The sequence below is a fragment of the Sphaeramia orbicularis genome, chromosome 1 (genome assembly GCF_902148855.1).
Source record: "Sphaeramia orbicularis chromosome 1, fSphaOr1.1, whole genome shotgun sequence".
Lineage (NCBI taxonomy): Eukaryota > Metazoa > Chordata > Actinopteri > Kurtiformes > Apogonidae > Sphaeramia > Sphaeramia orbicularis.
Window position 1 is genome coordinate 32,137,194 of NC_043957.1, and position 24,856 is coordinate 32,162,049.

The 24,856-nt window shown below is 42.2% G+C and overlaps 1 pseudogene; it reads right to left on the minus strand.

Annotated features, from left to right (window-relative positions):
* Positions 1–19,608: 19,608 nt before the first annotated feature.
* Positions 19,609–19,773, minus strand: LOC115430107 (uncharacterized; annotated as a pseudogene).
* Positions 19,774–24,856: the final 5,083 nt, after the last annotated feature.

A 24,856-nucleotide genomic window follows, 5' to 3' on the forward strand; every position in this document is an offset into this window, starting at 1 on the left:
GAGCATTTTTTTTTTTTTTTTTGTGGCTAAAATGAACTTGTTTTTGATCGTGTAATAGTTACATACTACAATGCTGCAAATAAACATTAATTTTAGATGACATTTAGTCTCTATAATGTATATCATTCTGGACAGAGGCAGAAAAGCCAGGTGTAGATTACTGCACAATGTGACAATGTTATTTTCCTTGGTCAGGATATGTACAGTCAGTCCAGCTTGTAGTTACAAGGCTGACAATTAATACTGAACAAACAAGAACTCAAACTATGAATTATGAAAGAGCTGCAGCATCTGAAACCGACCACAATGAACATTTGACAGATAAACAGTACCACAGTGCTTCAGTTTCAGCTTCACAGTTTGTCATGTCTTTTATGGATATGGATTGTCTCTGTCAACTCACCATATATTTTTTACTGGTAAGTTTTTATTTTTATCAATTACTAGAAATTTCAGGTGACCCCATTTGGATTCTAGGAGACCTCATGTGGGGTTTCAACCTCAAGGTTTTAAAACACTGCATTAAGTGGTGTTTTTGATGACACTGATAAATGACTGAGAGTGAAGACAGATCCTTTTCCCTCTTATCAGAAAGAGAACAAACTTATCAAGGTTTGAAGTTAAAAGTGAAGTGTGTCTTGAAGTTTGGACTGTCTGGACGTTGGTTTAGATGTCTCTCAACTACTGAAGGAATGTCTTTACATGTTGGAAGCGTTAAGTAATATTTTTGATGCTTAACCTGAAAATCATAATCTGCATTAACTGATCCTTAGTGTCTCGCAGCCACTAAAGATGTCGTGTGATTTACTGTGTATGTATCACCTAATGAGGTGTTGCAACAAAAATGTAAAGCTACATCAGAAAGTTAATGACACTGATAATGAAGATATTTTACACTATTTGATTTGCTTCATATTCATAGTTTATTTAAAGGGGTCATATTTTGCTGAACTCACTTTTATTAGTCTTTGGTTCATTTATTTGTGTATTTGGACCCAAATAGTTCATAAAGTTTCAATTTGAACCCTCCAGATGCTGCAAAGCTATCTTTATATTCTTTTTTTTTTCAAAAATTTAGTGGATTTTTACAGCCTATTTCAATTCCTTCTGAATTTGTTACATTTTATAAATAGTTACATCACAACATTTGCACATATAAGGTCAAGACTTCCAACAAACATTTCTCCGAATACGCCATAACTGTTTCTCAGCAGCAGCGGTTGTAGTAAAAACTGAAAATATGTCCAAACTTTGAACCGATTACCTAAAATGTTCAGTTGTTGGTTGTATTGACGAACACAAGTGGCTGAACAAGACAGAGCAGCACAGTCAACAACCTGAAGGGGGTGGGGTGTGAAGTGGCTCATTTGGACTTAAAGGGCCGGCCCTCAAAATGACCTTTCTGGTGTCATTACTGAGAAATATTGTTGAAGATGGACCTGTGGAGTTTAATTTGTAAATTATTGTATGTTGTAACTGTATGATGTAACTGTATGTTGTAACTATGTGTTGTGCTGCCTCTTGGCTAGGACTCCCTTGGAAAAGAGGTTCTTAATCTCAATGGGATTTTCTTCCTGGTTAAATAAAGGTTAGATAAAATTAAAAAAAAAAAAAAAAAAATTAATGAAGAATTCAGACCAAAGCATAACATTTACAGTTCATGTAGACCACAGGGAAATGTTTTAAAATGCATAATTCTATTTAAAAATAAAAAAAAGCAAAATATCACTCCTTCAGGTAGCAAATATTTCATGTAAGTGATCACTAGAATGATATGTCACCATTTGAATGTAATTTATTATCCAAAGATGTGATCATTTTTGCTTTTGTTCAATTGTTCAAGTCACAGGAGGTGGTTGGAGTGGATTGTAGATAAAATCCAGAGAGTGATTGCTATAAATTTTTAGGTTTGAGTAATGAAACTGAAAAACTGAATAGAATAGAATAGAATAGAATAGAATAGAATAGAATAGAATAGAATAGAATAGAATATTTTTTGCCATTGTATATTGTACAACAAATATTGCTGAATATACAGAGTAATTCTTTTTATTACATGCCTGACTATAATAGACCAGGATCTGGTGTGTTTCCCAAATCCCTGTTGAGTGTTACAGGCTCTCAAACCTAACCATGTGAAGCTGGATAATGCTGTTAGTTTGCGAGAGACATGGTTTTTGTTCAGTTCCCTCAAAACGCCATAAATATTATAAAGTTAATGTCTACAAATGTTGATATGAAACGCAGCTGAATGGATTGTAGTTTTACTTTTCAAAACATGATGGTAATTGAGAGAAAAAAAAAGGAGAAGAGAGTAAAAAGGGGGAAGGGAGAGGATAGGGGGATGATGAGTTACAAAGAGAGGGAGGACTAGCTGTTGATTCATCCTCTGTCATGTTTTCCTCCGTCCTCCCTCCTCTATTCAGAAGTCACACTGACCTCCATTCACCGGCTACTAACAAGGGCTCCACCCCTGCTCACTGTAATGCTACACTCTGGAACACTACACACACTCACTCACTCACTGTACAACCACAACACAAAACCTTTTCTTCTGCACTTCTGCTCTCTCATTCCAATTACGCACAATGTTTTCATGCACACAGCATTGGAAACAATCCATCCTCTCTTCTTCTCACACTACCAATCCACATACGCAGGCACACATCCATACACAAGTGTACTTATACTGTATGGTACATACTCTGCATGGTAAGTTGTTTGCATCAGAGAGCACATATGCATCAATGTTTAATATGTATGTGCATGTCCTCTCTTCTCGCCTCAGCAGGAACCGGTTTAAACAAGCTTCAAACACACATGCACACACTTTCCATGTGCACACTTAAGCTTTTAGACATGTTCTCAGAAAATACATGATGCACTCATGTACACTTAAGACTCAAAGCCTTTTTTAGTGATCTATTTTTCCCATATAGACCACACATTTACACAGATGCCCACAGGCACAAAACCTACACTATACATACTACACAAAACATGCCCCCTTTTGACTAACAAACAATGTTTTCTCCTGCCTTTTCTGTCTTTATCACACACACACTTAGACTTGCAAACAGTCCTCCCTCCCTTTCTTGCTCCATGAACAAGACACACACAGCTACTATACTTTCTGTACAGTGCATGGGACAGCTGCCAGAGCGCCTACATACATCCCACTGCCCATTATAATGCACATATTGTGGTCAAATCCCCCTGGATCAGGAGTGGGCTGACAAGCGCCTCACTGTGCCTGAGGTCCCTCTAGATAAGCCATTGTAAGCCTTTCAGTATCACAATATATGCTCCCCCTTCTGCAAGACAGGATATGGGTCATTGGGTCAAAGGGACTAAGTGCTGTGTATTACATAGGAATTATGAATGTTCACCCCTCTCTTCTTTCCTATCTACCACAGATAATCACCTGCAGATTATCCCTCATCGACTGCTGCCCTTAATCAAACTCTGCTTAGGGGAAAGTAGACAATGTATGTTGTCATACGTCGGTGCAGCCTAAACATGTCTGTGATCAGCTCACCGCTAATCAACCATATTGAAGCAGTTTGACCTTGTTATCCAAGCAGACCTGGGAGATCTTCCAAAACAAGAACACACTGTCTGATGTGGGTTAAATTAACCAAAACAAGGCGACTAAGTACTCTGGGTCAAGTTTGGGAGGGATGATAGCACCACAGAGGTTTTACTCTGTGACCACATACAGTCCACCTTCTCTCAGTAAAGCATACTTTCTTCTTCATTATCTTTCTTCAGTGTCTTTGTATACCAGTGGTCACTTCTTCCCTCTGTTTGATTTTGCATGTGGAGTAGATTACCATAATTTATCAGACACTCATCTTGGAAAAATAAATAATTTGCTGTTTCTAAATAGAGCACCTGCAATTTGGTGACAGGGTATTAATTATCTTTGGCACTTCTCTCAGATTTGCAAATTCACATATAACACAAGTGAGCAACTCTTTGATGAGATGAACCTTGCTGTATGTTTTATTCAATGTGTCAGGTTTAAATGTCTCAGCAGTATTTTCAGCCTGTGTTGACACAGTGAATGCAATCTGAACTCTTGCTAGTTCAAAAAACAACTTTTTTTATGATTAGCTTCTCCTCCATGTCTTCATGTCTCTCATTTTCTTGGCATTCCTCCCACCTTCTCAACTGTGCATGTGACCCGGTGAGGACCAAGGGGTCATGGGCCAGTGGTGAGGAGACGTTGGGCTGTTGGGGGTGAGTTCACAGTCTCTAAGCCCTTCTTGTTATAAGCAGGGCCCCCCTGTCTGCCGGCTCTTTCAGTAGGGAACTGAAATGAACTCCATGGGAGGGCACGGCGCTCCCTCGCAGACGTCTGCTTGTACCCCACCCCAAAGCTGAGTAGGGCTGGCCATCTGCGCCCTTTGTCTGAGGAGGGGGATAGCTACCCTTTTCTGCACTACACACAGACATACACAAGCACAAAAACAGCAACACACATGAGAGAAAATGACATATTCTTGAGAATGTAGGTGATCTCTTGAAAGAAAGAAAGAAAGAAAGAAAGAAAGAAAGAAAGAAAGAAAGAAAGAAAGAAAGAAAGAAAGAAAGAAACATTGTTCTGTTTAGCCCTTTCCTATTACTCTCTCAGTATGAAATGTCAACTTTTCCCTTGTCTTTCTTCTTGTCGGTGTCTACTATCTCCTTGGCACACAAAGAGAGGCTGTATTTGGCTGGGAGTTGCCGATTGACTCGCCCAAATTGTTCACATAGCTCATTGTCTCTGCCCAGACTTTTTTTTTTTTTTTGGGGGGGGGGGGGGGGGGGGGGGGGGGAGGCCAGACATCCCCCCTAAAAGATCATGTCTGAATAATTCAACAGAGTAATAACTTCTCACCAAAGTCGTTTTCAACAACCAGTGGATTAAGATTCGGACAACTGCATATTATACATGATTCAAAAAGGGAAAAAAGAAGAGCAGGACGTCCTTCTACATACAGCTGCAGCTTAAGCCATAACTCATTTTAATGTTCAGTGCAAAGCAGAATAGGAGGAGAAGGAGAAAGACTCACATTAGACATGTAATCAACCATGGAAATGCGGTACTAAAGGCCCATTTCACTTTTTTAAAAACCTCCCTGGGAGTAAAATATCACAGAGTAGGGTTCATGACCAGAAGGCTTAACAATACACACCAAATCACCATTCAGGAGCTATAAGAGTGGGAGATGAATAGACGAGAGCTGTTTGCTTTTGATGAAGCACAGATGTTCAATAGGAAGACATATTTGGATTGTGGAGGACCTAGAACCGGGTTGCAATGCTTTACTATAGAGGCTCCTTCTGTCTGTTGTTGCGTATGATTGTGCGTATAAGTCACGTATAGAGGTGTTGCCAGCAGGCGATGAAGTATACACGTGCACACACACACACACACACACACACACACACACACAACTTAAACCTTTGAGCTCGCCTGGCACCAACCACTCAACAGCCTCAAACTCCTCACTCGCTCATTCAAACACTCGTTCACCCCCATTCTACCCCATTGTCTCTGGAGGATGAATGGAAGACCTAGTTTAGGCTGTAGAGGTTGGAGGAGTCTCTCCACCACGTTTTCCCCTTGCGGCTCTAATTGTTTGGCTGAGTCTCCACCTCGCTGGAGGCCCATACCCTGGACCTATTTACCCAGAAACCACTATGGTCATCCAATATGTACTGTAGGTGAAGTGCAGATAAAATAGTATCTGAGGGTATCACTCAGCACTTTGATTTAGTAGTCTATGTTTAATTGGCATGAAATAGCAGTACAGATCAGAAATATACTTCAATTGTGACGCTATTTAATTATTTTATCTAGAACTATGTAGGTTTTGATGTCATTGGGCAAAAACGTTAAAAAAAACTCGCCTGTGATAGACATTTGAAGACCCTGGTGCTAAAAGTACCAAAAAAAAGTCTGTTTAAAATATTTACAGGGTGGACTTAGCTAAATGCTCAACTTCAATTGTCCAAAAATGTGACCAGGGTCTTCAAATATCTATCACAGGTGAGGTTTGTTTTTTTTTTTTTTTTTTTTTTTTTTTTTTTACATTTTTGCCCAGTGACATCAAAACCTACTTAGTTCTGGTTAAGATAACTAAATTTTGACCAATTTTGACCAATCACTTGAATTTTCAGTGAAGAAGAAGATAAAAACAGACAACTGACAGCTGTAATAAATCTCAACTGTGCATACTGTTGCAAAAAAGCCCAACATAGTAGCTCCACCAACCAAGATATATGAACTTTACTTTTACATAACAGCATGAAATAGATTTGTGTGTTCCATAGAGACACAAACTGCAGGAGGAAGGTGTGTGTGAATGTAAGTGTATAAATAGGTCTGTAAATGCAAGACTGATTTATACTTAATTTACACAGCAGCAGAATAGTTTTCATTTAGAACACATGGAGTGTACACTGCTTTAACTTCTAATTTCTTTATTTTGATTCTGAAAATATTTGGAGCTTTACATCTGTATTGTGATTACAGTTTACAGGTCTTTCTATAGCAATGTATGTTTTCCAGGAATGCACTACTAGGCTGAGCAAACCTGATGTGGATGATGTATGGTATTACATGTCATATCAGTACTTGGACTCTTGTATGTTTTGTCTGTCTTGTGTGTCATTTCCTGTTTTATTTTGTTAATCCTCCTCTTGTGTCATGTCTGGTGTCTTTGCTTCCTCTCCCTGATTGTTTCACCTGTGTTGATTACCTGTCTCCGCCCTGATTTGTTCCACCTGTGTCTCATTGTCTTCCCTCCCTTCTGTGTATATAAGCCCTGTGTTTTCCCCTGTCCTGTGCCAGTTCGTATTCCTTCCTTGTGTTGTGTATACTTACCAGCGATTCTCTGAACCTGTTCGTCTGCCTGTCTGTTCGTTCCTGACCCGGTTTGTTCCTCGTCTTCTGAGCCTGCCTGATCCCTGTCTGTACCTCTGCCTGATTCTGCCTCACTGGTTTTCGACTTTTGCCTGGACTCACGGTTAGTGCTTTGCTTTATCCCCATGTACCATTGCCTGTTTTCTGGATCCTCTGTGTATGACCTGGTCTGTCCCCTGACTCTCCTCTGTTTCCTCCTAGTCGGGTTACCCTCGTGTGCTCCCGACCCGGGCAGAGAGTTTCCCTTGCTAGTCTCGGACGCCGTGACGAATTCACACAGTCTGACCTGCGAAGACTCCTTAACGAAACCTTTTTGTGAACTGTTAATTTTGTCCGTGTTTAATAAACACTCTTTAACTTTATTCCTGTCTGTTGGTTGTGCATTTGGGTCCAAGTCTTGTGTCACTGGTTCTAACAGTACGAACTGGCCAAGCATGGACCCAGCCAACCTAGACCAGGTCAGAGAGGCTATCCGTTCGCAGGGGCAACGGTTGGGGGGGCACGAGCAAGTGCTACACTCTCTCATGGACAAAATGAATCAATTATCGGTCCAGATGTCCCAGATTTCTAACACTCGGTCTCCTGAACCTAGTTCCCCTGTCGAACCAGTGGAGGTGGTGTCTAAAGTTCGTTCCGCCGACGAACCTAACATTCCTCCGCCTAACAAGTATGCTGGAGATCCTGACACTTGTAGAAACTTTTTTACCCAGCTCCAGCTGATTTTTGAGGCTCAGCCTCGCCGTTTTTCTGGTGATGCAGCTAAGATTGCTTATGTTGCTAGTTTACTGGAGGGTCCCCCGTTAAGCTATTTTAACGCTCTTTTTGAGAGTGGTTCACCGGTCACACACTCTTTTGACAGTTTATGTTTGGAATTAAAGCGTGTGTACGATCACCCTGTACGGGGGCAGCAGGCGGGGCAACAGCTCATGAGGTTAAGACAAGGGAGTTTGTCTATCCGGCAATACGTAAGCCGGTTCCGTTCGCTGTCTGTCGAGGCAGGTTGGAACGAACTGTCTCTAATTAGTGCTTTTCAGTCTGGTCTCAATTGCACCATCGGTCGGGAGATGGCTCTCCGGCGGGAGCTGCAGACGCTGGAGGAGGTCATCGCGGCGGCCATCCACACCTCGGACCAGATGTCTGTTTGGCAGGCTGAACCAGCAGACGAACGATCGGCTGCCAGTCCCTCACCTTCCCATCTCCCTTCACTGGCGGCCGAGGCCGGTGACGATGTTAAAGGAGAGGACATGCAGTTAGGTCGCACCAGGCTTTCGGCGGAGGAACATCGGCGCCGACTGGCGGCGGGTCTCTGCCTTTACTGTGGTCAGGAGGGCCACCGGGTGAGAACATGCCCTAACAAGAAAGGGTCCTCTCCAGGTGAGGATACATTGCTCAGTCGGACTCTGTGTATGTCAAGTCTGTCCCGTCAGCTTCCCCTGGTCTGCCTCTGTTCTGAATCTCTGTCGTTACAGCACCCGGTTCTGATAGACTCCGGCTCGGACGCCAATCTAATGGACGACCAACTCGCCCTTAAGCTGGGTCTTTCCCTATCTTCTCTCGAGCGACCACTAGAGGCACGAGCGTTGGATGACCACATCATCTGCAGGATTACCCATCAGACCCAGCCTGTGACTGTCCGTTTTGCTGACGGACACACGGAGTCCCTCTCCTTCCATGTTTATCACTCTACGGCTCACCCGCTCATCCTGGGTTTCCCTTGGCTCCAGCGGCACAATCCCCAGCTGGACTGGAGTACGGGGGAGGTCCGGTCCTGGGGTAAAGACTGTTTTTCTTGTGGAATAGTACACAATGACTCTGACTTTTTGTCCCCAGCTGAGTCTGTTTCGGTGGCTCCGGTCCAGGTGGCCTCTGAAGAAATGACGGATTTTCCAGCGCTGAATAAGGTGCCCATACAATATCATGACCTTAAACAGGTTTTCAGTAAGTCCCGAGCCACCTCTTTACCTCCGCACAGGCCATATGATTGTGCTATAGACCTTCGCCCTGGCTCCTGTCCCCCTAGGGGGAGGTTATATTCTCTGTCTGGTCCTGAGACTGCTGCTATGCAGAAATACATAGACGAGTCATTAGCAGCAGGTCTGATTCGGCCCTCCTCGTCCCCGGCGGGGGCGGGGTTCTTTTTTGTGGATAAGAAAGACAAGACCCTGAGACCCTGTATTGACTATAGAGGACTCAATGATATTACTATTCGTAACCGTTATCCACTTCCTCTGATGTCATCAGCATTCAAGCTTTTACATGGCGCTCGAATCTTCACCAAATTAGACCTCAGAAACGCTTATCACCTGGTTAGAATAAGGGAGGGGGATGAGTGGAAGACCGCTTTTAATACTCCTAGTGGTCACTATGAGTATTTGGTGATGCCTTTTGGCCTGACTAACGCTCCAGCTGTTTTTCAGGCTTTGGTCAACGATGTCCTTCGGGACATGTTGAACCAGTTTGTTTTTGTCTATCTGGACGATATTTTGATCTTCTCCCCAGATGAAGAGACACATGTCCTACACGTTCGACAGGTCCTACAAAGACTCCTGCAAAACCAGCTTTATGTCAAAGCTGAGAAGTGCGAGTTCCACCAAGCATCAGTGTCTTTCCTAGGCTTCATTATCAGTGAAGGAAACGTCCAGATGGACCCGGATAAGATCAGTGCGGTGAGGGATTGGCCGACCCCTGCTTCTCGTAAGGAGGTACAAAGATTCCTAGGTTTCGCTAATTTTTACCGCAAGTTTATTCGGGGTTTCAGCAATGTGGCTGCCCCTTTACATGCCCTCACCTCTCCTAAGACTACTTTCAGGTGGAGCTCTGAGGCGGAAGCGGCGTTTGCCCGTCTTAAGAGGGCTTTCACCACGGCTCCCATCCTGTCCGTTCCTGACCCTGCTTTGCAGTTTGTGGTTGAGGTTGATGCTTCTGATGTGGGAGTGGGAGCCGTCATTTCCCAGAGATCCCCGAGTGATGGCAGACTTCATCCTTGTGCCTTCCTGTCGCGGAGGTTATCTAAACCGGAGAGGAATTATGACATCGGTAACCGGGAGTTGCTGGCCATTAAGGTGGCGCTGGAGGAGTGGAGGCATTGGCTGGAGGGTACGGAGATTCCTTTTTTGGTCTGGACCGACCACAAGAACTTGGAGTATCTGCGGTCTGCAAAGCGGCTGAACTCTCGTCAGGCCAGGTGGGCTCTTTTTTTTACCCGGTTTAATTTTTCCCTTTCCTATCGGCCGGGTTCTAAGAACGGTAAACCGGACGCTCTGTCCAGAAGATTTTCCCCCACTAAATCTGTCTCTGAACCTGTCACCATTTTACCTGATTCCTGTGTGGTGGGGGCTTTTCACTGGTCTATCGAGAAGACGGTTATTGAAGCTCTTGAGGACTGTGATGTGCCGGTGGGGGTACCTCCTGGTCGGTTGTTTGTCCCTGTGTGTGTCCGTCCTCAGGTGATTCACTGGGCTCATACCTCCAAGTTGTCGTGCCACCCAGGGGTTCAGCGCACCATGTTTGTCATAAGGCAACGTTTCTGGTGGCCTAATATGGAGAAGGAGGTTTCGGAATACGTGGCAGCATGTCCCACCTGTGCAAGACATCGCATTCGGCACCTGCGGGCCTGTTACGGCCTTTACCGGTCCCCAAGAGACCCTGGTCGGCCATCTCCTTGGACTTTGTAACTGGTCTCCCATCTTCTGATGGTTACAATACGGTACTCACTATTGTAGATAGATTCTCTAAAATGGCCCATTTTGTGGCTATGCCCAAACTCCCCTCCGCTAAAGAGACAGCGGAGGCGGTCCTGTTTAATGTCTGTAGAATCCATGGTTTTCCCAGAGACGTGGTTTCTGATAGGGGACCTCAGTTTGTGGCCCGTTTCTGGCGAGCCTTTTGCGCCCTCATTGGGGCATCTGTTAGTCTGTCTTCTGGTTATCATCCCCAGACCAACAGCCAGACGGAGCGGGTCAACCAGGTGCTGGAGTCCGGCCTGCGGATTTTGGCCACTCACAGCCCAGCGTCCTGGAGTCGTCAGCTCATGTGGGTGGAGGTCGCACACAATTCCCTTCCCTGCGCCTCCTCAGGACTCTCCCCGTTCCATGTGGTCTACGGATATCAGCCACCCCTGTTGTCCGCTTCTGAGAAGGAGGTCAGCGTTCCCTCGGCCCAAGCCCTTATCCGCCGCTGTAGGAGGACCTGGTTACAGGCCAGACGGGCTTTGTTAAAATCAACCGGCTACTACAAGATCATGGCCGACCGTCACAGAACTCCGGCACCGTCCTACCAGCGGGACCAGCGGGTGTGGCTTTCCACGCGCCATCTGCCTCTGAGGGTGGAAAGCCGTAAGCTGGCTCCCAGGTTTGTTGGACCTTTTCCTGTCTCTAAAGTGATTAACCCTGTGTCTGTCCGCCTACGGCTACCTAGGACCATGAAGATCCACCCCACGTTCCACGTCAGCCAGGTCAAGCCTTGTAAGGAGAGCCGACTGGTACCCCCCACCCAGCCCCCACCACCACCCCGGATCGTGGATGGAGGACCAGCATATGCTGTGCGTCGTCTTCTGGCGGCCCGTCGCCGTGGCCGTGGTTTTCAGTATCTGGTGGACTGGGAGGGCTACGGGCCGGAGGAAAGGTCCTGGGTACCGGCGTCCTTCATTCTGGACCCGGACCTCATCAGGGACTTCCATCAGCGCCATCCTGAGGTCCCTGGGCCGTCTGGAGCCGTCCCCTAGGGGGGGGGTACTGTCATATCAGTACTTGGACTCTTGTATGTTTTGTCTGTCTTGTGTGTCATTTCCTGTTTTATTTTGTTAATCCTCCTCTTGTGTCATGTCTGGTGTCTTTGCTTCCTCTCCCTGATTGTTTCACCTGTGTTGATTACCTGTCTCCGCCCTGATTTGTTCCACCTGTGTCTCATTGTCTTCCCTCCCTTCTGTGTATATAAGCCCTGTGTTTTCCCCTGTCCTGTGCCAGTTCGTATTCCTTCCTTGTGTTGTGTCTACTTACCAGCGATTCTCTGAACCTGTTCGTCTGCCTGTCTGTTCGTTCCTGACCCGGTTTGTTCCTTGTCTTCTGAGCCTGCCTGATCCCTGTCTGTACCTCTGCCTGATTCTGCCTCACTGGTTTTCGACTTTTGCCTGGACTCACGGTTAGTGCTTTGCTTTATCCCCATGTACCATTGCCTGTTTTCTGGATCCTCTGTGTATGACCTGGTCTGTCCCCTGACTCTCCTCTGTTTCCTCCTAGTCGGGTTACCCTCGTGTGCTCCCGACCCGGGCAGAGAGTTTCCCTTGCTGGTCTCGGACGCCGTGACGAATTCACACAGTCTGACCTGCGAAGACTCCTTAACGAAACCTTTTTGTGAACAGTTAATTTTGTCCGTGTTTAATAAACACTCTTTAACTTTATTCCTGTCTGTTGGTTGTGCATTTGGGTCCAAGTCTTGTGTCACTGGTTCTAACATTACATTGTTTCTTCAGCTTTGAATAGTTGAGTAGCATCTGTGACAGAACAACGGCAAATCAATTTCTTCCCTGCTATCATGAGAGAATTTCAGTATTTTCAAAGAGCCATCTTTTTAAATTCATTCTAGCTAACTTAGCTCCTTGAGTAAATCTGGATGACCCAAGGACTGTTGGGATCCAACATAATGTGAATCAAAGGTCTTAAAAAAACTAAGAGTGAACATTTACTTAACCTTCTCAACTGTCTGTAAAAGAAGTGACACAAAGAAGTCACTTTTCCATTGACCCTCATATTGCGCAAATATAACTTGCGCATAAAAATTTACCTAATGGAAAAACGCCAATTTCACCAAAAGTCTCATTTATCGAGACTTACAAAAGTTTTTGCACTGGCAAGAGGTGGTTTTTTGGGCGTAGCGCAAATGGTATATCACGCAAAACTGCAATGGAAAGATGTTTTTTCGCAACTAGAGTCAGGTGAATTAAGGAACCGGATGTTGATGTATGTTACAATGAGCAAAGAAAAAGAAGAGATATGTCGCAGTATGTGTGGACACACCAGGAAGCTAAATCATTTTTTCATTTAGTACGAGATAGAGGGCTAATATATTATAATGATGAATATATCTGTAAATCAACACCATATTTACGTTTGTCACCATGTTTATGGAATGACTTCTTGTGTCATCTTGCGATAATAAATAAAGAAATCATTGCAATTGTGATTTAATGCAAAAAACGATATTACGCACTTCTGTTTTTTTGACATTTAGTTAATATCGGTAAAGTTTTGCGCAGATGTCCTATGGAAAAGCAACTAGAGACTGAGGAAAAGCAAGAAAAGCCAAAAATTCAGGATGAGATGCTGTCAATTTTTTTTTGAACAGGGATTTTTATCAGTATTTTGTTGTTTGTATTTCATGTAAAACTATTGCTTATGGTTACGAGGATATAGAAAATGAACGCTGGTCTGCATAAGTATGTGCAGTCTGTTCAATGGTTTGCATGTACGTGCATGTACTGATGAAACTTGATCTTAATCTCTGTATTTACTGGGAGGATAACAAACATTTCATTCAATCTAATTTCACTAAGGCCCTTTCATCCACATGCTACTTCTTCATTCTTCTCTGCACTGTACATATATCAGAACTGGTCAACCCTTGCGTGACCCAGACCCATATAATACCAATTTTTCATGGCTGGGGTCAGTTATATTGCTGACAGCAACACTGAAGCATTAGACTTATGGGATTTAGTCACTGCAGTCATGAGTTTTGGGGGCAGGGTTCTATCTGTGGCAACGTCCAGAATATTATCTGTAAATGTATTTAGATGCTGGTGTGTAGATGGCAGTGTAGGTTTTGTGTCTACATTCACACGCAGGCAAAGGCATCCAAACACTGGGTGCTAAATGGGGCATTGAAGCTGTCAGGGTGATGACTGCGCGACGGGACTTCTGCTCTATATGATGAGGTTGTAAGGAGGCCTGTGAGGTTTACACCCCCTCGGTTTCATGATGATTCATTGGCTGTGATGCTCCTCTGCTTCCCCTGATCTGCCTTGGAGACACAAGTAGCCAAAGTATGAGCCTGTAAATGACAGGGAAGAGTAAGGGAATTGATGTTATTTGTCTGAAAGATGCCATAAACTTTGCCCCATTCCTGCCTTATAAACCAGCTCGGAGAGATTTCCTTTATTTGAATCTTAGATATAAAAACTTTATGATTAAATGTCAAGAGACAACATGCAGCGAGGAAGTACAGGCTGAAACAAAGATAAGGAATGACCTGTAAAACTAAGTACAAAGCACATTTTTATTATTATCAATGACTGTTAGCCTCCATTAGAAGATACATACGAAAGCACATGTCCTTATTAACAGTTCATTTGTAATAGGATTACATATATACGTAAGTTTTCACATATAGTGAGATCACAATCCTTGATTATGAGATGACTAACACTATGACTGAAGAGCTAAGAATGCACACTATAACCATTCATATTATCCAATTAACCTACATTTCTTTCTGCTGAAGATATATGCCCAGATATATGTGAAATGCTTGGGTCTCGTTTTTATTGTCATCTGAGTAAGGTCCATGGCTGAAATATTACATTTTAGCAGCACATTTTCTGTAGAAAAAATGTGCTGTCATCTTTACTACTCTTTCAGTACTTATTTTCTGTGTACCCTATGGAGAGTCTCTGGCAGAGATGAACAAACTGGCGTTGCTGTGATATAGACTGTACCAAACATCAAGTCTTCCTGCCGCCACTGAGACAGACCTGCAGTGATTCATGGACAACCTCTAATGGAAAGCACACTCTACACCGGCTCCTGAAGGGATTTGTCAGAGAAACGGGTTACCCGAGAGGTGGTAGGAGTTAAATAGACTTGCATTCTTGGTATTATCTTTAAAATGATGGAACATTACCCAAAGGTCTAATTTAGCCTATGCTTCTGCAGCCTATGCTTCTCCTCACTTACATCCTGTCTAGGTGGGAGTGTGGACGCTGGTACAAGGTGCTCTGGGTGATATAGGGTTTTAATATATGAGCATGTGTTCCATCTGTAGTCAGTGAAAAAGGACACAGAGTAAGATATAGACTTTATTTAATTTGGACAGTGTGTAATCTCTCTAGCTAAGAGCTGACTTCTTCTTGGTCTTTCCCCCTTTATTCTGTTTTTGTGGCAGTGAAATCCAGCACCAAAGTACAACACCTATGTTCAGCTATTACTCTGCCCGCTGAAGGAGAGGCAAGGGGTTCTGTTTTTGGTGTGGTTTGTTCATTTGTTTATTTGTCTGTCAACACGCTAGCAGCAAAACTATTGCTTGAATTCATACCAAATTGGGTTTATAGATTGCCAGTGACCCAGAATAGATCTGATTATATTTTGGGAAAAGTAGGTCAAAGTTTGAATTTTTTATGAATTTTTAAATCTTTTTTTTCCCCATTTACTTATAATGGATGAAATTTCAAATGTCTGTAGCAGCAAAACTATTGGTTGAATTCATACCAAACTAGAAAAGCACTCGGAGAGCGCAGACCTCCACCAAGGCAGATCAGTACCCCCGATCACTACCAAAATTTAAGCATTTGTTCCTTGTGCCAATATCAACATTTCCTGAAAATTTCATCAAAATCCATCCATAACTTTTTGAGTAATCTTGCTAACAGACAAATAAACTGACAAACCCTAATGAAAACATAATCTCCTTGGTGGAGGTAATTAGGTTTATAGATTTCCAGTGATTACAATTTGGAAAAAGTAGGTCAAAGTAAAATTTTTTAAAATCTTTTTTTAATCATTTTTTTCCCATCCCATTTACTTATAATGGGTGACATTTCACATGTCTATAAAAACATCTTTTTTTTTCAGGTTACTTCAAATTTGGCACATATATGGAGGCAACTGATATGTTGAAATCAGCACAAGTATAGACATATGATATCAGCTGGATTGATGCCAAAATAAACTACAATACGTGCGAGGGGCGGGGTTTGTTGTGCCTGGCACCACTTGTTGTAAATGAGTGTGGACCAGAGGTAATATTCCCTTAACTTAAAACTCCAGAACAGGACAGTCATTGACTCTAATGGGGGACTTCTGTGGATTCTTTTGGGTGCCTTAGAGGAAGTTGCAAAGGGATATGCACTTGATTGCCGACTGTAACTTCACCCCTATCTGACACTAAATATCAAACGCTGAACCTTTAAGTGCGTGTACAGTCAATTTCTCATTTTTACACAAGCTGTCTATTGGTAGCTTTTTCAAAAAAGGTTTGTTCCATATGACTGAACAAAGAAAACATGTTAGCTAACTTCCAAATGAATTTTTCCATACATTTATCCTTTCTTAAGTGATTTATCATCATTTTGTCTAATATTATCCTTTGTATACTGCATTCTTGTATGAAAATTAGGTATTTCCCTATATTCAATTTACTGTTTACACGTAAATGTTCATAAAAGCTCAGAGTAAATTCAAAGGTTCTAATATCAAATCAGAGAAAACTGATAATGCAGAAAACAGCTAATATTTAACATTAAGTGAACATAAAAACAAGCATCCACAACCACTGTCATTTGTCAAGCTACATGGGTTTTATTAATAAATGAGTGTCGCAGAAGATGACAGTATTCCCACGTTCTCTAGGGCGTGTCTGAACATCCAAATGGGTCACATCTGATGCTGAAAAGCTGAGAAATGGCACTTTACATGAATTATTTAGGATTAGTGGTTCAGAAGTTATCAAACATTTTAAACCAGCAGATTATTTTGGTCGCTGGTGGCTGTTTATGTCTATGTGGGTTAATATTTCAGCTTTCTTCAGTCATCTGAAACAATTTAATTGCCGTGTGACAAAGCATGTACGCAGAAAGAGCCAAGAGACAAGGGTTTCAGTGTCAGAGGAGCAGTGCTGGGAGTCTCATTTGCACTGTGTGAGAGTGCTCAAGTAAGACTGAAGATGTAAAGTGATGTGATTTATTTACTTACGTGCAAATGAAAAGGAGACTGTACTTTTCTACCTGTTTGTTATTGAGTGGATGTCAACTGACTTTATACACATGTATCATCCTGTTGCTTAACTCAACTGACACTCAGGTTCATTATTTTAATGAATAATATGAACAGAAAAGTTGTCAAGTTTCAGGCAAGTATCAAAACTGAGATATTTGCGATATAAACATCCAGATAATCTCAGTAAATGCAATCCTGCTTAACTTTGGTCTTTTATCCTGTGGGACACTCATGCACACACCCATCAACCCCAGGCAGCGCGCCCTCTCCTGCTGGGCCCTGTCTTATCCTAATGGGATTGCCACGGTGGAAGTCTCCCAATAATGAAAATAATGAAATCAGCAAGGACCCAAAGAAAGGTTACTGCTCCACTTGCAGGCAGCATCCACCAACCAGACTGCACATCCCCCATCATCCACACCCCAGCTCAAAAAACAGACAGAAACCACAGAGGGACGGTGAGAGGAGGGGGAGGAGGACATTTGTAGACAGGGCCAGGGGGAGGAAGTTGAAGGAGTGTGAAAGGAAGAAGTAACTAGAAAAACAAAGCAGAAAAAGGGTGGGTGGGCGGAGGTATAGGCAGGTGGAGAGAGGATCAGTTAGAGGAAGAGTGAGGGGATGTGTGGGATTCAGTGTGGTGACCTTGTCATTTGTTCCTGAGTGGTCACACCAAGGGCTAGTTCAGATTTTTGAAGTGGGGTTACATGAAGTACTTATCCGCATGCATATTTGCTTCAGTCAGCACAGCACCAGCCAAAAACTCATCATACAGGTTTTATCTGGATGAGACAATTACAACATGCAAATACACACACCTTAACGCGGTCATAACAAAAGTATGTCACTGTGAAACTTATACATGCCTTATAAGCGAAAAATTACAATAAAGTTACTTGTACTTTATTTCTCAGTCAGGCATGATATTATACTCTAGCATTGTTCCAGTGTTTGCACGTTTCAAATATCTAATTTCCCTTCATATAGGCTAACTATATTTGGAATCTAGACTGTAATTAACATGATTTACTGGTTCCACAGTGAGAAGCATTTATCCTAAAATCTCTGCATTGTTTTACCTGCTTTGTGTCCTAGATTACAACCAATTGAGTCCTTTTACCAGTTCAGATATACAGTAGTTAACGCTTTAAAACTGTTTGGAATCTGTCTGTTTTTGGATGAGACTCACCTCTTAGCACAACACCTGTATTTCTGTGTACTTCTCCAAAATGGATACTGACCAGAGCAGTGGTTCCCAACCTTGTTTGGCTTGTGACCCCATTTTAACACCACAAATGACTTTTACAAGAGACTTTTTTTTTTTTTTTTGCTAAAATTAATTTGTTTTGGATCATGTAATAGTTTGCTACATGCAATATGCTATATACATTTGCTATGTTGCAAATAAACATTAATTTTAGACAACATTTAGTCTATAAAATGTATATTATCATGGACGGAGGCAGAAAAGCCAGGTGTAGATTACTGCACAAAGTGAGAATTTTATTTTCCTTGGTCAGGATATGTACAGTCAGTCCAGCTTGGATTTACAAGGCTGACAATTAATACTGAACAAACAATAACTCAAACTATGAATTATGAAAGAGCTGCAGCATCTGAAACCAACCACAATGAACATTTGAAAGATAAACAGTACCACAGTGCTTCAGTTTCAGCTTCACACTTTGTCATGTCTTTTTGGTATTGTGATTGTTTCTCTCAACTCACCATATATTTTTTTATTAGAAAGTTTTAATTTGTATTTTTATCAATTACTAGAAGTTTCAGGTGATCCCATTAGAATTCCAGGTGACCCCACATGGGCTCCCAACCCAAAGGTTGAAAAACACAGGACTAGAGTGTCCAGGGCTAGGTATGTCATACAACTTATCAACTCAACACATCACTTATTAGACTGGTAAACATGGGGGGGGGGGTGTTAAACAAAAGAATGATCTGTTTTGATATGCCTCTTGGGGTCAACATCCCTCAAAACAAAGAAGCACAGATTCACTTATTTCTACGCACCACAACATGATGTAAGATAAATATATTTAAAAGAGCAGGCAGTGATATATTCACAAAGAAAGATATGAATTGTGTTGTGCAAGCAGAAGAACAGAGGGGCTCCTGTGAGACAGGAAACCGGAGCAGTGACAACAGGAAGCAAGTATGAAGACAACGGCGGGAGGGAAGGAGGGAGGGAGGATTCCCACAGCATCTCTCCTCCTGTCTTCTCCTCTCTGCTATTTCCTTGTTGCTATTTCCCTCTACTTAGACATTCTTCTCACCTCCCCTCTTAGCTTCTCCAAGTGCACACAATCATCACACCATGGTGTCTCCAGAGGTCTGAGGCTACTCATCTACAGCTACAAGAAAGATGGAAGCAGAGTGTTGTCTTGTGTGGAAGTCCTGGCGAGCAGAGCATTGTTGTGTGTTGTTTTCTGAGTATCAATTGATGTTGGCTGTTTTTTTAAACCCTCACCTGAGGAAACAATGGTGAAAATGAAGAACAGAATCAGAATCATCTTTATTCACCACATACGTAAACACATATAAGGAATTCTTTGCCGGCAGATGTTGTCTCTCCAGTAAATTACAAATGCAAGATATAATTTAAAAAAGTGTCAGAAAAGTAAAATAAGAAAAAAGAAATTCTACATACTCAACTTCTGTACAGTTTAGTGCACTTTTTTGTGCAATTGTGATCTCGGGGGGTGTACCGTTACTGGAGGTATTGCAATACCAAGCCCTTATACCATCTTCCTGTTCCAAAAGTCAATTCATTATATGGTTCCCAGGTTCGAAACATAGTGGATATTAAACTGATAAGAACACATACTACGCTTGATGTTAGCCAAAACACCAAGAGGGGATGCCACATTATGCTTATACGTACCTTTAAACAAACTATGGTGACTTACTGTCTCACCACCATATTTCCTTCAACATACAACACAGATGAGGTCATGTCTCTTGTTTTGTCCCATTTCTTCATGTCTCTGCTCATTTCCCTTTACACCACTCCTATTACTGCTCTCCTTCTGTGCAGGTCATCAGCTCTTTGAACCTGCAGTCTCTCTCTCCCTCCCTCCCCTGTTCTTCCTCTCTCTGTCCCATGCACACCCTCTCTCTTTGGTCTTCCTCTCCCCTCTCTTCTCTCTAATTTGCAGAGGAGACACACTGCCCCAAGGCCCTCTCGGCTAATTTGGCAGCATCCCACATCAGAGAGGCGCAGGGCAGGGAGGCGGGTGTTTGGAAGTGGGGTTTGTTTTAATGTTTTAGGGGAGTGTGGTGCCACACCTTCAGTGGAGCTCCAGGACATAGAGACAGCAGTCTGAGACCCCCATGGCTAAATGACGGGTTAGCAGGAGACATGAAGCAAACAAAATTCTGTCTGATGTGTTGTTTCGAGCTCCAATGACATTTGAAAAAATGGCATGAACATGTGCCTGTATGACTCTCACATAAACAGGAACACAATGCGTCTGATCACTTGAACTGATTTATGCGATGCTTGTCTTAGTTTGTAAGTTCCCCTGTTTGAGCCATCCTGTTTCTTGCTACTCCCATTCCTAGAGAAGGGTTTGTATAATCATGTGCAAATGCAAGTGTGTTTATTTGCATTATCCTTCTGTTTTGGTTCAACTTTTGCCTTTGAGTCCATCTCTGTGTTCTTATTTAGGTATCCTCCTGATGTACGTGCCTGTATTTGGCATGTGTGCTATTACTTAGTTTTTACCCTTTGTTTCTGCTCTGTATGCACCCAAGTTTGCTTTTTCCTGTGTGACTATGATTGTATGCATCCATGTGTGCACTCGCAAGCTCTCTTTCCTCTTTCCCGCCGTGGCCATTGTCACCAGATGACAGCGCCTGGGAACAGAGGCAAACAATGGTCCCTATGAGCCAAAGGGCAAACGCCCGGGGAGGGGTGTCATCAGTCTGTCGTCTAACAGGTTTATGTTTCGCCCACCCTGTCATCTCATCAGTGAGTTTGTAATTCTGTGACTGAGTGGGTGCTGTGAATGTTTTTTTTTTTTTTTTTGGTGTTTAAGTGTGCGACACACCAAAGAGAATTGAAAAAAATGTTGCAAATAACAAGTAGGGACAGTGCTATGACAGGAAGTGAGAATTGAGATTGAGAGGTGCAGTAGTAGTCGCATCAGCAGTGGTGATTTGAGGAACAAGGCGTGGCGTAGCTGTATAATGTGTTGTTTTGATACTGTATCACAAGGAAGGGCTGTGAATATCCTGAAATGGAGATAATACCCAGGAAGCCTTTCCCCAGTGGCTGCACAGTTCAAGCCAAACAAAAGAAAAGCCTGACTGCAATCTTGATGGAAGACAGATTAGTATCTTGGTTGAAAAACCCTGACAAAGCAGAGAACTGAGCAGCTCAGGGCCCTTGGGAAAATAAGCACACTCACAGTAGCATAGTCGGTGGTGTCAACACGAGGTCAGTTGAAGAGGCTCCCATGAAAAAACGCTTTGTCACTCTCACCCTGCAATTACGCACAGACACCTGTACTAGCATGCATAGGATCCTTTGTAAATAAGATATAACTAAAACACAGTCAGCGCTATTTGTTGTGTAGATAGGACTGCTAAACCTAGGATTTGCAAATCTGCGTTCAAATATAAGCTTAGGAGTTACAGGAATTGATCAAGTGGAGAAGGAAAAACAGCAGGTGGACATGCATTCAGTGTTTGTGTGATTAGGTCTGACCTCCCATGGAGAACAAATACCTATTGTAACAGATGAGGATGAGGACATAAAGGTTAAGGATGAGCTTCTTTTACATAGGCCTTGTTAAACACAGCAACAGACAGGGGTCCAAAACAAAAGAAGACGGTTGATTTAGGGTTGTGCAACTCTGCAGCCGACACTCACATATTCTTTCACTCTTTGGTAATAATGTTTTTTTTTTTTTTTTGGTCAATATTCCTAATTCAATGCATCTATTCATGTGAGATGCTAAAACTATTTTACTTTTTTAGGGATTTTTAGGCAGGTGGGTTTTTAAACCTCTAATTCACTTTGTTACAATTAAGGGCTGATACTTTGTGGAAACAGCATACACAAGGTCAAAAGGCCAGCTGGGTGAATGGGAAACAGAAGGGTGCTTTTGGTGGTTTGGGAAGCTAAACAGTCAGAAATACAAAGCTATAAAAGGTCAGCTGAATGAATGGTCACTCTTCAAATCCCAATGCCGAGCTGCCAGAACAAAGGTGTCACTCTGAAAGGCTGTTCATGTTTATTGTAAAGAGAATTCATGATATTCTCTCTCATTCCATTTCTCCATCTTTATATCACTTCCATTTGTTTTTTTCTCTGCTGTCCACCTGCTCTATCTCCCTAAGTGCGGAACTGCACGTGGTGAGCATTGCCTAATTACCCAAGAACACCACCAGTTGAAGTGTTCCTCTGAGAAATAATGTAAATCGGTGACATTTACAAAAATGTCAGTGAGTTTTCACAGGAAGCAATAACCGAACAGAAAGACCTATTATAGCTGAGAGTTTTTATTGCGTCAATGTGTCTCCCGTCTGTATGCTGTTGCTTTCAGAAGATTTGAGAGTTTCATTATGCTGGGTTGTCTAACATATCCTCAATCCACTGAGGCTGAAGAGCAGATTCAGGGATGATGCAGAATGTGTCATGGAAAAACAAACTCTGCAATCTCCCAGGCATAATATAATTACATAAGGTGAATTAAAAGCTTTAAGTAGTATCGTCATCATTGCCACATTTTCTTTATTAGCAGTAACATAGCTGTATCTGTTTCTAGCTGTCTCAATACTCAAAAAAAGCTTTTAGTTGTGCTAAATGTATGAAATTTGTGAGAATAAAGTAGCCATTGCAGTAACTTAAAACTAAATGCTCATAAACTGTTGCTCATAAAATTTGAATATAATATTTTTTACCTCTTCGCATGAAATGATTGTGACAATGTGATTTATTGTTGATGTATGTATTATGTGTTGTTATATGTTGTATGTATATGTATGTATATGTATATATTTGTTTATATGTTGATTATTGTAACTGGGACTCAGTACGTAATCATTGCATCGGGTCAAAGGAAATAACGGATGTGTATAAATGGGAATAAAAAGAGGAATGTGTCTGAAAACAAAATTATTCCAACGTTATGGGTTGTAGTTTCAGATGAAATAAAAAAAAAAAAAGAAAGAAAGAAAAGAAAAGCCAGAGTGGGTATTCAGGGATAAAAACAATAAATGCAATAGTGACAGTGGGCTCAGATTATTAACTGATTCTTAAAGATGAATGAATAAAATGGAATTCATAGTTACAGGCCATCACTTCATTTCCATTGGATAGATTGCAGCATTAGTTCTGCAGTTTAGAGTCTTTCTCCCCTTGCACTTATGGATGAATCTGTGGTTTTTGTAATCGCGCTTAAGGCTTGGAAAATGAGCTTGTCTTTTGGAAAATATTTGAACTCTGCCCCCTTCTCTTCTCTGGAAGTCTACATGTCTTTCTTTGGCTTAAGCTTGTACCCTCGTTTTGACATGGGTGTTCCCGTTGAATTAAAAGAGCACCAGGTCTCCTTTAATCATTGTTATAGTGTAAAGAGGGATGACTTGATCTGTCTGTGCAGGGTGAGGTTACGAACACTGTGTCTGTAGGACGTCCATACCCCTGAGCTCTAAGTGGTCCTTAAGTCTTTACTTTTATACAGTTGCCTGCTGTGAAGCAAGACTCCCTCTTCCTTTGCAGGATTTATTTATTTCTTATTTTTTTAATTTTACCTTTATCTAACCAGGTAAGTTAGTTGAGAACTGATTCTCATTTTCAATAATGACCTGGACATATATAGAGACGAACAACCAATCACTCACACATTCACACCTAAGAGCAATTTAGATCAACTAATTAACCTGCTAGTGCATGTCTTTGGATGGTGGCAGAATAGAATAGAATAGAATAGAATAGAATAGAATAGAATAGAATAGAATAGAATAGAATAGGCTTTATTGTCATTACATCAGTTGTGCAACTAAGTTGCAGGTGGTCTCTGCCAGCAACAGTGCACTTACATCTGAATAACAACACAATAAGACAATATAAAGAATACAGACATATCTTTAAAAAGCATAAAATACAGAAAGTGTGCAACTGAAAAATATGGCTAAGATTTAAAAATGTTAAAAAAAAAAGTAGTATAAAAACGTGCAAATGTAAAGAATATAAACACACATGTAACAGTGAAGACAATATAACATATGTGAACAGACATGTACCAATGTAAGCAGTTGTAAATAGTGCCGGGGGGGTGGAGGACCCACACAAACATGCAAACTCCACACAGAAAGGTTTCTAGCATTTGAATCAAACTCAGGATCTTCTTGCTGTGAGGCGACAGTGCTAACCACAGCCCCACCACACTGCCATGGATTCCATGATTTCCTCGGTGGAACATGAGACCAGACTGGTGCAGTAATGACTTCTACACTGTTGTGTATTGGACCCCTGGTGACCCCTCCTGAAGTTAGAAACACTTTGAGTTAAGTCCCTACATGACACACACACAGAGAGAGAGAGAGAGAGAGAGAGTTTCACAGAGCAAAATTTGCCGTCAGGCTTTGCACAGCAAGAGGTGAATGTACCTAGAAAGTGCAGTCTACAAACACCCACTAACCTAAAATGGGACGACCGGCCTAAAAATCTAAATCCAACCAAAGCACTCACACTCATTGTGTCAGTGCACTGGCGGTGGCACCTTTGAAACTCCCAAACATGACCGCGCTCAAATGGGTTTCCTTCCTCTATAGCAGCTCCTCACTGGGGCTGGAGAGGTGGAGCGGGGACCTTCACAGATTCCCCTGTGTGTTGGACTTGAAAGTTTGTGTCTCTGTGAACTTTACATCAAACAGCCATGGGCTGCTGCTGGCTCTTTGAAGTGGCAGAGGAGAATATCACAGCCGAGTACAGGCC